Genomic DNA, 13,084 nt, shown 5'->3' on the forward strand with positions numbered 1-13,084 from the left:
GAGGTATAAACCCCCTCGAGTACCGAGTACTTTCAGCTTCAAGTAGCGAGTACTGCGTCTTGTTAGCATTGAGTACCTAATCCCAATGTTTTCGAGTACAGAGTACATGTACCTAATATTTAAAATATTTTCGAGTTTTCTCTAAAAATCGGGCTAAATGTTGAGTTCTTTTTATTTAAAAAAGAAATTTTTTCATTGCCCCCGTCTCGTTGATCGAATGGTTACAAGTAGATACTGGTAATCATTTGATTATCGGAACGGGGGTATTAAAAAAAAACATTTGGTTGCTATCTATTTTTGTGCAAAGAAACAATTTAAATTTATTTAAAAATACAACTCATGTCAATTTGGGACAGTTTCTAACAGAAAGGTTTAGACAGGCTTACTTTTGTAAAGAATTCCACTTAAGTGAACGATAGGGGCCTTCTTGATCTTGTTTGAGGGTATATGAACTAACTGTTCATTGTTGAAAACCCTCGTACAATATCAAGTACCGCCATTAAAGAACTTACAACCCCCCCCCAAAAAAAAAAAAAACAAAAAAAAAAAAAAAAAAAAAAAAAAAAAAAAAAAACACCAGCTTCCAGAAGAAAAAGTTGTTGAAGCTTTAACTAGTACTGACGTATTAAATGTAATAATTCCTGTACTTGGTGAAAATATAAGTGAAATCCTCTCTGAAGATATAAAATCTGAGGTAGACAACTGTGTTCATGACCAAACAAAACAATTGCATGACAAAATCAACGATCAACAAAAAATTATAGATGAACAAAAGCAAAAACTACGTATACAGGCGATTAAAATCAACAAGCTTGAATTAGCATCATCTGATCAGTCTCAGTCTGGCAAAGAACATGCAAATGATACTGACTTTCTGTACCGAAGAGTAGCTGACCTTGAAAACCAACTTGTAATACAGCTGCAATATTCACGCCGAACAAGCCTCAGGTTTCATAATGTACCTGTCCCTGTCAACTATCATGGTGAAATTCAACATCCAGTAAACACTGACCAACTTGTTATAGATACATGTAAAAACAAATTGAACATTGATATTACGGTAATGATATTAGTCGTTCCCATGTGATCGGAAAAGCAGGCAATGGTAAATCACAAATAATAGTGAGGTTTATATCGTATAGAACCAGAAACTTAGTGTATACAAACAAAAAAGCTCTGAAGGGTGACACCAATGGCACTTTCATCACTGAAAATCTTACTCAATTTAGAAATGAATTAGTACAAAGACTGGTTGATTTAAAGTCAAAGAAACTGATCAGGGCTTACTGGACGGCAGACGGTCGGATTTTCGTCAAAACTGCTGATGATGAACCAAAAAAAGATCATCAATACCCATGATGATATTTCACAGATGGAAAAAAAAAGCTTAAAGAGCAACAATCCGACACATGAACTTATTATATAGACTTCGTGTCGAACTACAAAAATGCTCAACTCTCAAAGACTTATTTTTCCTGTGTTGTCAATTGTAATTTATGCTTATAATATTTCTTATTTTTAATGTCTGTGGATTAGTTTATTTCTGTTTGTTTACCATCGACGGGATGTGTATCTGTTTATAAATATATGTAAATTTAAGGTCGGCTCTACTAGCTGTCCAATAGACAGGTGAATTAACCGTAGTCAGTCTATATTTACCTAGCCAGGTATTCTACAGTACTGTATTGATTGATACATGTGACAGTTACAATACAATTACCTGAAACAAATTGTTTGTTTAGAACTGGGAGAAATACATGTATATGTAGAGTAAACTTTCTGCGATAAATCTATTTTCGGCAACAAAGACATCTAATATGATCAGTAAAACAAACCATCGTTGTATGTCTTATTTGAGATTAAAAAACTAGAGCACTTCAATGTCACAATATCAGATGTCATGCTATACTAAATAATAGCGAAGAAATTGAAAAATAAATTTGGAAAACAATTATTAAGCCGATCCACATAATGAACTAAAATCATAATTCAGCTATCAATTATTATTATTATTATCAATATTAATATTATTAATATTAATACTATTATTATTATCCCCTTTTATCAATTCAATTGTCACCAGGTTAAAGAAAAAAGTATATAAAATAATTTACATGTAGTATAGGTGCTTTGTATTGTTTTGCTTGTGTTTAGATTTTATTACCCACTGTCTCTATGTTTCGAAAAGTAATATATATATAAAATGTAGGCTGTGAACATTTCACATGATCACGAAAATTGCAACTGTTCCTTATTATTGTTTTTGCCCATCGTAACAACAGTTTGGAAATAAAAGTAATATTTTACAGTAACTTACTCCTTAAAAGCAAAAAAAAAAATTTCTACAAAAATATTTATCAAACCTAAAAGTAAAATGATCACTTCCCTTAACAGAAAAACATGCCTTTGTACATATTTCTTTTCAATACTTTTATTTCTTTATCTCTCCTCCTTATCTGACCAGTATGGTGTTGATGAAATAGCCTATTCACTGTTCGTTTACAATTCAGAAATATGGCGATCCCTGATCATTGTCACTACCTTTTAACTGAAAGGTGATGGATAGTGACCTTGTGACCTACAGGATTGCCATAGGTCTGTTTCATTGTAGAGTTACCTTCGTCAATTCAGTTTTTTAGAACTAATTAAAATTAACTTACATTGTACAGTTTTTATTATAGCTTTGACTTTACTCCAGTCAGGGTTCCCAAAAATTGACATCGTTTTCCTGCTGTTTGTACTCCACTTCATTTTAATTATTGGTAATGTGGAACAAAATCCAGGTCCGTCAACCGAAGCAAGTAGTTCTGACGATAAATGTATTTCTATATGTAATATAAATATACGTAGTATCAGAAATAAACTTGAATTCCTAAATGACTTCTTTGAGGAGTTCGGCGTATTAACGATTACTGAAACACATTTAAATCCAGCAATAAAGACACTGATATCCAACTCGATTCATTCAGTTCAAATATAGTACGTAAAGATAGGAATATGTTTGAGGGAGGTCTTCTCGTTTATGTTAAAGATCACGTGGGCATCGATCGTGTACCCGAATTAGAAAATCAGACTGATGAAACACTGTGGGTAAAAATCAGGACAAAAGGCCAGACATTACGTATTTGTAATACATATCGACTAGAATGGACGGACGATCTTTACAGGACACGGTTAAATCACTCATAAGGTATTGCAAGTCAAATATGTGATAATAATGTGGTTGTCGGAGACCTAAACTCAGACTTATTCAAGATGAATAATAATATACTGCTTGACACTATCAATCTTTTCAATTTAAATAATGTAATAAGAAAGCCAACAAGGATAACTGATTATAGTAGGACTCTCCTAGATCCGATAATTTTAAACGACTCTCTCAAATGTATATACTCAGATGCACTTGAAATCCCCGAGTAATAAGTGATCATGATGCACCTGTCGCTTTTCTTGAATGTAATAAAACGGAATCAATATCGTATAAACTTGAAATATGGGTCTATGACTGAGTTGACACAGTGAAATTTAATGCTAAACTAGACGAAGTTGACTGGGCAACACTACTTCCTGACAGCATAGATGTTGATGGCGCATGTGACATTTTTATCGATTAAAGTCATTGCAACAATGTAAATTTCCTTCCCAGCGGAAGATGGGAAATGTTATTGCTGTATTTAAGAAGGGGGACCAGTCATTGCCCTCAAACTATAGGCCGATTTCGTTGATAAGCTGTGTAGGAAAGGTTATGGAAAGAATTATTTTCAAACATGTATGTAATCATTTGTACAATAATAACTTAATTTATAATTTATTTATTCAGGCTTCCTTCCAAAATATTCCACAGTTCACCAATTATTAGAAATGTACAATTGCTTATTGAATTCATTTGAAAATAGAGAAATAAATTGTTTTGTTTTCTGTGATTTTTCAAAAGCGTTTGACAAAGAATGGCATGAAGGATTATTGCTTAAACTGAAAGCCTATGGGATAAAGGGCTCATTATTCAACTGGTTCAAAAGTTACCTCTATGAAAGAAACCAAAAGGTATTAATAAACCAATCTTCGTCTTCCACCTGTAATATTCAGGCGGGTGTTCCCCAAGGATCTGTACTTGGCTCTATGCACTTTGTAATATATATCAACGATATAGCAGATACACTTACTTCACTGTCTAGATTATTTGCCGATGACACTTCATTCAACTTTTCCCGTCCAAATCATGAACAAATTAAACTGTAATTGATCAAGATCTGGCAAAGCTGGATGAATGGTCCAAGGAATGGCAAATGTCCTTCAATCCTGATAAAACAGAAATTATGATATTTTCCAATAATGCATCAATTTTGGATTAAATGGAAAAAATATTCCAATTACAAACACCCATAAGCACTTGGATGTTACCTTTTCTAATGATGCAAAATGGCAGAAGCACATTGACAATATAATAGTAAGCATACCCAATCACTTAAATGTGCTACGTAAATTAAAATATCAATTAGGTAGGAAAACCTTTGAAAAGTTGTATCTGGTTTTTATTAGACCTATTTTTGAATATGTAACTGAAGTTTGGGATAACTGTGGTGTTGGTAATTCTAATAAATTGGAACAATTACAATTAGAATGTGCAAGAATAGTAACTGGTTTGCCAATTTTTACAAAAAAAGAATTAATCTATAAAGAAGTTGGGTGGGAAAAATAAGCAGAAAGAAGAAAGAAAAGACGACTACAGATGCTTTTTAATATGAAAAATAATAACGCTCCTAACTATCTTTATAATCTTTTACCTCCTAATATACAAAGTACAACAACGTACCCCCTAAGAAATAGGGAAGACTTCATAGTACCTTCTTGTAGATTGTCTTCAACTATAGATTCATTCATACCTGCAACAATTATAGAATGGAAAACTCTTGACCTCTCAATACGCCACTCAAAATCAATTGGACACTTTAAAATGGCATTAAAAAGAACTGTCAAAACTGAAATTCCAGAATACTTCTCATTTGGTCCAAGAAAACTTAATATTATACTTACACAACTAAGATGTTCTGCCTCATTTTTAAACAATCATTTATGTAAAGCTAACATTATCTCAGATCCGGCTTGTCGCTGTGGATATTCAATTGAAAATGCCCAACACTATTTTTTTGAATGTCCTTTGTACAGGGAATACAGGGAATTACTTATCAATGATCTCATTTGGCTACATAACAACATCCAGTTTGATATTAATGTATTAGTTTCTGGGAATCAAGAGTTATCTTTAGCTGAAAATAAGAGTGTGTTTAGTCACGTTTTCGCTTTCTTAAAGCGGTCTAAAAGATTCATAATAGTCTAATGTACTACTAGCGAACATGTCTTAGATGGGCTATGCTCATCAACACCGTCAAATCATTTCTTCTCCTTTGTAGCTAACTTCTTAGAAGAACTTTGTTATATGTTTAATGATATAAACAATTACTTGCATGCTCATATGTACAAATGTTTCATTGTTAATATTGTATTGCGGAAAGGACTTCATAAGTATGATTTACTTGGGTCCGATCCATTTTGTTTTGAACAAATAAAATATGTTTAAACCACAATATCAAGATGCAGAACAGGAATAAAATCCTGTTCCTTGAGTGACAATATGATATTTTCAATATATCAAGTGAAGTGTTGTCATACGCACATTCCTCTCTTTTTATATTAATATGTACATGTACATGTTAATATTATGAACGTAATTTTATATATTTTTCTATTTACATAGTTAACTTCAGTTTTTTTGTATCAAATTATTTCTTTATAAATTATTTATGAGGGGTTGGACACGGGGACAAGAACCCGGGAATAAAGGGAGGTAGAAATGGGAGTTAGGGTGCAAGCTTGTCGGGATATTACAATGGGGAGTAAAGGAGAGAAAACTTGTGAGGGAGGTCTGGAACCCGATGGCAAAATGGAACAGGAACCCCCTGTCTACCCCTCTTGTATACATGGACATTGATTAACTTTCGATAACGATATTTCAAACAGCTGGACAGCTCAGACATTTACACTAGTTTTATTAGACGGAAAGTCGTATTAGGCCAATACAAAATATAATTATGCCTGTTTCAGGTTGAAAAAATAGTGTAGGTAAATTATTTTATTTTTCAAAATCATTTTATAGACTTCAATGGGGCACATTTCTTGACTTTTAAAAATAAAGTTAGCGCTGCTTACCCAAATAAATTATATTTCTCGAAGTTTCCCCCCGGCGAAATTTACCAATAATTAAAAATTGTCGATGGTAGAATCTAGGTAAAAAAGGAACAAAAATAGGGTAAGTAGTTTGGGCTGAGGGACGGTTGGTAAAATCCAGTTGTTTTTATTAGGTGAAGAAATTGATTCCTTGCAGGGAAAGGGTAGCTGAAGGCATCTGTCCATTTGGAGCACAAAATTGGTTGTTTGTCAGTATCAGATATTTCAGCGAGGCTTCGAAGTTTAGCTTCATCTGGGTATGGTGGTTGGAACTGTGTAACGCTAGTAGAGCTACTTGAATTTGATGGCACTTCTGAAGGATTTGTGCGAATATCATACTGGCAGTGGTCGCTGGCTCAGTATCTGCTAAAATATATGCTGAAGGCTCATTCTCAATACTGCCTTCCTCTGGTCTTTCATCTCTCCTTTTTCTTTTTGGCCCATTGACATACTTGTCCATTTTGCGGAAATCGCAAATTTACTGTTATAGAAGTTATCGGAACGATGGAATGATTAGTAGAAAACCGATAACGGGTAAATGACGTTGGATTTCCGATTCCATGTTGCTACATGAAGCGCAATTGAAAAAGTAATATCAGCTTTTACTGTACTCGTTTTATATGCATCCATCAAATATTAAAAAAGAAAAAAAAATAGTCAAAATTTCGTGCTGGCACAAGCCTTGTACGAGCCTTACGTAGCTACGCCCCTGACAACAGTAATATTGTAGATCTAAGGATTTGTTTTGGGAGTATGAAGATATAATTAACACGGGCGGATTCAGGTGGGGGCGCTGCGGGCGTGCGCCCCCTAAATTTGCAAAGCACGGGTATATAAAAAAATTAACCTCAAAAACTTTTTAACTGTGCGCCCCCTTAATTTAAAATCCTGGATCCGACCCAGAATAATTTAACTATTTGGTATACTATAAGTGTATGTTGGAGAATCAATCATTCACAGGTTTCAAATGCAGGGACCCGGACTATTTACAAGTTCTGTTTATTTTGTATGCAGACTCTGCTTGTACAATCTATACGCTCCAGGATATACGTGTACATGGTCGAATCCCTGATTTTGCTACCCTCCTAGTATCGATATATCGGGTTGGTTCGCATAAACACTACATAAGGGGAGGACCCTAAGATGTTGAATGGGGGGGTGTCCAAATTTTGTTCAAAATCAACAAAAATTTTCAAAAAGGCCGGACCCCCTGCATCAACTATGAAAATCCTTGCCTGCATTAACCACAGACTTCTGTTATAAAACACTCGATTCCAGAATTATTTCTCGAACAGAGATCGCACTAAAAAGTAAACAGGTTGGCGGGTCCCCGGGTTTTTATGGTCATAGGAAATTTAAAAGGCGTCGATAGCTTTGGTATAATAATTAAATAAATTTATTTATAAAATAATTTATCACTTCGTTCCTCGTTCATTTCTTGGCGCCAAAAAATCCGAAATTGTAGTTTTTTTTTTAATTCCTTACCAAATACCTTGGAAAGTCTACAATCAATATCGTCGTAAAGAATAGGTAATGTGCAACCATAATTTTAGTCACGCAACCCTCAAGTCAGTCTTGTTCTATCGCCCTTGTCACGATTTATGGGGCTTCTGCCTTTACGAAATAGTTTATCCTGGAGAAGACTATACATGTTTATTACCTAAATGCTGCATACTAACATTACTAACTCTAAAAATATCATAGAAGGTTTACTACCTTGAAGTACCGTAGTTTGTTTGTTTGTTTGTTTGTTGGGGTTTAACGTCCGAGCAGCAATATTTCAGTTATATTCAGACGATGAACATGAAATTGATGATAAAATGAACATGAAATGATGAAATGAAAAAGGGATGGGACACAAGAACCATGGGGTCGACAAATTTTGATTGCCACTGGAAATAGGGAGAGGTGGGTAGGGTCGGGCAATTTAGCCTCCTGTGGCGGAGCCCTATGGTTCCTACTCCGGGAGAATACCACAGTAGGGTTCTTTAATGTGCGAGGAACGTGGCATCTTTCCCAACACGTTGCACCACTATGGTTTGCGGTCAGGTTTTCCGTATTATAGCCTGACAACCCCAGCATGTTACATGCCAGGGGTACCCCATTCCACCACCTGGGGCACACATCCCAGTTGCTCTGTGGGCAGAGCGTCCTAGCCCCCGGCTAGGGTTCTGAGCACTATTTAGTCGCCTTTTACGACAAGCTTAGCGCTGCTGCAGGCCTATTCTTTTAACACCCGGACCTGCATGGGCGAAAGAAGTACCGTAGTCAATGAGCTAAAAATAAAACGGAAATTCCCCTGCATTTCTTAAAAAAAAGAGGGGGTCTTCATGCCAAACTCATCAAAATATTTAAATTTAGTACATTGCAGTGACCATTAATTATGCTATACAAGTAAAGAAAGTGTAATTTATGTCTTAAAATAGGTTCACTATTGTAAATTTGACTTTTTCCACACTGATATTACACTAATACACAAAAAATGTTTAGCCTTCAGGACCATTTTTGTGTACATTTTGAGTACATTCTAAAAGCTCAGTTTTTGAATAAGTGGTTAGCAACCTGTAGAGATGTTTTTCTAACAAAACTAAAAGCATTCATTCTGTTAAACCAAAAGAATATTTTAACAAATTTACAAATTTACAGACAGTTTCAGTGAGTGGTTTCAGGGGGGAACGTGGCTTTAATAGAAGTATTTCAGATTTGTGGGGAAAACTGCTAATTGGCCTGTAAAAAACATCCTTTTTCGACTTAATTTATCAATTTAACATTAAAACAACAAAAACGGTGCAATGAAGTCAAGACTATCTCTAATTTTTCAGTTTATGAAAATAAATGCTGAGCCCCCTCCCTCTTTTTAACCATCTTTGCTAATACCTATGAATTTTCCATATCTTCAATGAAATACTTTTTTTTAGGTAATTTTGTGGTAAAATTCATGTTTTCACACTAAAATGTCACTTATGAAAGTGTTAAATAAGTAAGAATTTTCAGAAATTTTAATTCTTATACTTAATATGTGAGCTGGACAAATACATGTAATGTAATCTGCATACATGAAATCTTGGGTTTTTTTTGCAAATTTTACCGCCTTGCACTTGCCTTAATCTTTCATAACTTGGTATGATTAACAGGTATTACTACAAGCAAGTTATAAGAACCAGTAGAAATGCCATACACTACTTACTAACAAAAAAAGTACATCATTTCTTAACCCATCAGGCCCAACAACTATGATTTAGTGAAAAAAAATATTTGTCTCTCGTTGTAAAGTAGTTATTGTATAACTGAGATGAACAATGGTGTTAAATTAAAAAAAATGTGTAGATGATGAAGAAAAATCACCTTTTATAAGACCCTGGGAAATGTTTTTGATCAAAATATCTATTTTCATCTTGTTAAAGGTTTAAACATTTAATTAGCATTTTCTTTATGTAATAACTGATATTAATGAATTAATTATTCATTATGTAATAACTGATACATGTATTCACAAAACCAACTTGTCACCCCTAAGGCTTATGTGGAGTTCAGTGTATTTTTGTTGTACTGCTGTTTACCGTATTGCCAAAAAATGGTGTGCTGTTCAAATGATGAGATGTGATATATTTACTGGCATATATGTATCACTTCAGGTGATATGCTGACACAGAATGACGAAGTCTTGAAGATGTTTGGTTAATACCAAATAGTATGTAAGAGATCTTGAATGTGTTTTAAGACAAATGTTGTTTAATTGGTAATTTTATTATAATAAAAGTTGCTTATTTCAGATATTGTAAGTAATGATAGGCTAAGCGCAAACAAGAACTTGTACTAGATTACATGCAGAAGTTTATGTTATTTGCACACTCAAAACTGATGTGTGTCTGTCTTGGTTTCATATATCTGGTAGTCATCTTATGCAAATATATGTTCTGAATTTATTTAGCTGGCTTTTCTATTATCACTTTTATACCTTTGATTTTTAAAGAATTATTTAAATTAAAGAAAAACAGCTATTGAGGTGGAACATTTCAACATTTGTGTCATATTGCTTTGCATGAAATTCAGTACTGTACACTTCATGATATTTAATATTTTAAACACTATTGTTTTAGCACTTCCAATGTAGGAGACATATTAAATGGGACTGAAGAAGAAAATATTTGTAACAAAGAAGGATAGTTGGTTACTGGTATTAAACTGGTACATGTATTTGATTTTAAATAATGCATTTATTTTAATCATTTGACAAACCAAACTAGTACTAGTACTTTGAAGAGAGAAACCAAATATAACAGTACATTTTTACTCAGAATTATTGCGGTTTGAATACATGTATTAGTGTTTATCAGTTTTTGAATTTATATTTACTTTCATTGAATATCATGAAGTCATGTTTTGTGTTTCATCAAACTTTTTGAGATGCAGTGTAATGAGGAACAGAGAGGTTTTATGTATTCATCGGTAAGCCTTTTAAGATAAAAAGGAAATGGAAGTTTGAATTGTTGGATTTGTTGTTTTAGGCTCCCATTACATTATGAAAATTCCAGAAAGTAGTTTATTTTATTCTGTATCCATGCTCAACTAAAACAAGTGACTTACACATGTCTTAATCATTATTTAAATCGTGTCTTAAAATGACACTCTTCCAAATAATATAAAACCATGACTTTGTTACTTTACAGGAATCTGTTGTAAATGGGTGAAACAGTCCTCCAGTGTGACTGTTATAACATCTGACACAAACCAGCATCAGATATTGATCAAACCAATTACCTGAAATACAGTGTTTCCAAGGCCAAGCTAATTCCATCACCTGGTTGATCTCCACTCATCCACTGTTACAGCACTGTCCTAAACAATCTCAGAGGACACACCAGCTAAGATGATCAAGCTCAGTCAGTAACCTGCTAACCATAAAACCCAGCAGGACATTTGTTTGAATGCTAATTAGAATTTATAGTTTATATGTATAATCCATTTATGGACAGATCACTTATAACAAAATCAAAATGATTCCTTGTTTTGATGTAACCAGTACAATTAATAATAATTTCAAATGAAAAAGTAAACTTTGAGTTTTAGTATATATCTAGATACCACAAAAAATACTCTCAAGTTTGCTGCTCAGCTCATAAAAATATAAAGTATTGATATACATAATGTAACAAATTTGAACATTTTTCTAAAAATAAAACTTCTTCTTGAAGGTTGTTACTCTAAAATTTCATTTCAATTTTCCTCAGATAGAATTTTTGCAAAAGACGTTTTGTTTTGGTGCATTTTTCGGAGGAAATTTGACATGTAGTTTTTCCTCAAGGAAATGAAATTTCCTCAAAGGAAATAAGAATTTCCTTAAAGGAAATGAGATTTCCTCATAGGAAATTTGGTTTTAAATGATTACTGTGCTTAGATGGTAAGAAAGGTAAGAATGTAACTCGTACAAATTTTTACTAGGATGTTAGTGCATCATCTCCAACAAAAAAAATTTTCGCTGGGACTTAAAATGGGGAAGAACATACTTGCACTCACCCGAATTGCAAAATTGTCCTGGAGACTGTTTAAACATTTTATAACAGTGCATATTAGCCTTCTGTCTTTTTAAATGGTCGTTTAAGTACAAGTCCATTTATGAATCAGGCAGATTATAGTTTTTACAACAATAGACAATTTCATGTTAAGTTGATGAGCATGCTCAATATAGATCGAAGTAGAGCTTGAGTAGAACATAAAAAAATCACCTATTAGCGGAAGTGTATATTGAGCATGTTCCATGCATGCCCGTCGACTATTCTACAGTCTATAGTGATATACATGTATCCAACAAATATTGAAGATTTTCATTTGCTGAAATTTATTTATGCTCCTCAGAAACAATCACTCTACACTTCAAAGTGCAGGTTCAGGAAGGTAAAAGATGAATTCACACTGTTTTTTTACTCCCAGTCAGATCATCATTCTTAAATTCTCTTAGTTTGTTTGTTGGGGTTTAACGTCCGAGCAGCAATATTTCAGCCATATTCAGACAATGAACATGAAATGGATGATAAAATGAACATGAAATGAAAAAAAAAGGATGGGTCACAAGGATAATAGGGTCAACCAATTTTGACTGCCACTGGAAAAAGGGGGGATGGGTAAGGTCGGGCAATTTAGCCTCCTGTGGCGGAGCGCAAAGGTTCCTACTCCTATCGAATACCACAGCAGGGTTCTTTAACGTGCGAGGAACGTGGCATCTTTCCCAACACGGTGCACCACTATGGTTTGCGGTCAGGTTTTCCGTATTATAGCCTGACAACCCCAGCATGTTACACGCCAGGGGTACCCCATTCCACCACCTGGGGCACACATCCCAGTTGCTCTGTGGGCAGAGCGTCCTAGCCCCCGGCTAGGGTTCTGAGCACTATTTAGTCGCCTTATACGACAAGCTTAGCGCTGCTGCAGGCCTATTCTTTTAACACCCGGACCTGCACGGGGCAATTCTCTTAGTGGGCAAAATGGAACAATGGTTGCATAGAACTCCCCTTTTTTTTTTTAATTCTGTGCACATTCCTGTTAATTTGAAGATGTGCATTGGTTATATATTATTTTTTATGAGTATTATTATCATGCAGATAGGCACCTTTCGATTTAATCGTTATTTCCTATCTTCAGGAAATGCCCATGACTTACATGTACACGTACATACATTAAGCTATCTCCTAACAGATTGGACCCATGCAGGTCCGGGTGTCAAAAGAATAGGCCTGCAGCAGCGCTAAACTTGTCGTAAAAGGCGACTAAGTAGTGCTCAGAACCCTAGCCATTGGCTAGGGCGCTTTGCCTACAGAGCAACTGGGTTGTGTGCCCCAGGTGGTGGAATGGGATACCCCTG

The 13,084-nt window shown here is 34.5% G+C and overlaps 1 protein-coding gene across 7 annotated transcripts in view; it reads left to right on the forward strand.

Annotated features, from left to right (window-relative positions):
* Positions 1–13,084, forward strand: part of LOC148612212 (uncharacterized) — a 71,017-nt gene that overhangs the window by 37,907 nt on the left and 20,026 nt on the right. The gene's annotated exons all lie outside the window — the stretch shown is intronic.

This window comes from Perna viridis, chromosome 7, assembly GCF_037379345.1.
Source record: "Perna viridis isolate PV_CMFRI_1.1 ecotype Kerala chromosome 7, ASM3737934v1, whole genome shotgun sequence".
NCBI lineage: Eukaryota > Metazoa > Mollusca > Bivalvia > Mytilida > Mytilidae > Perna > Perna viridis.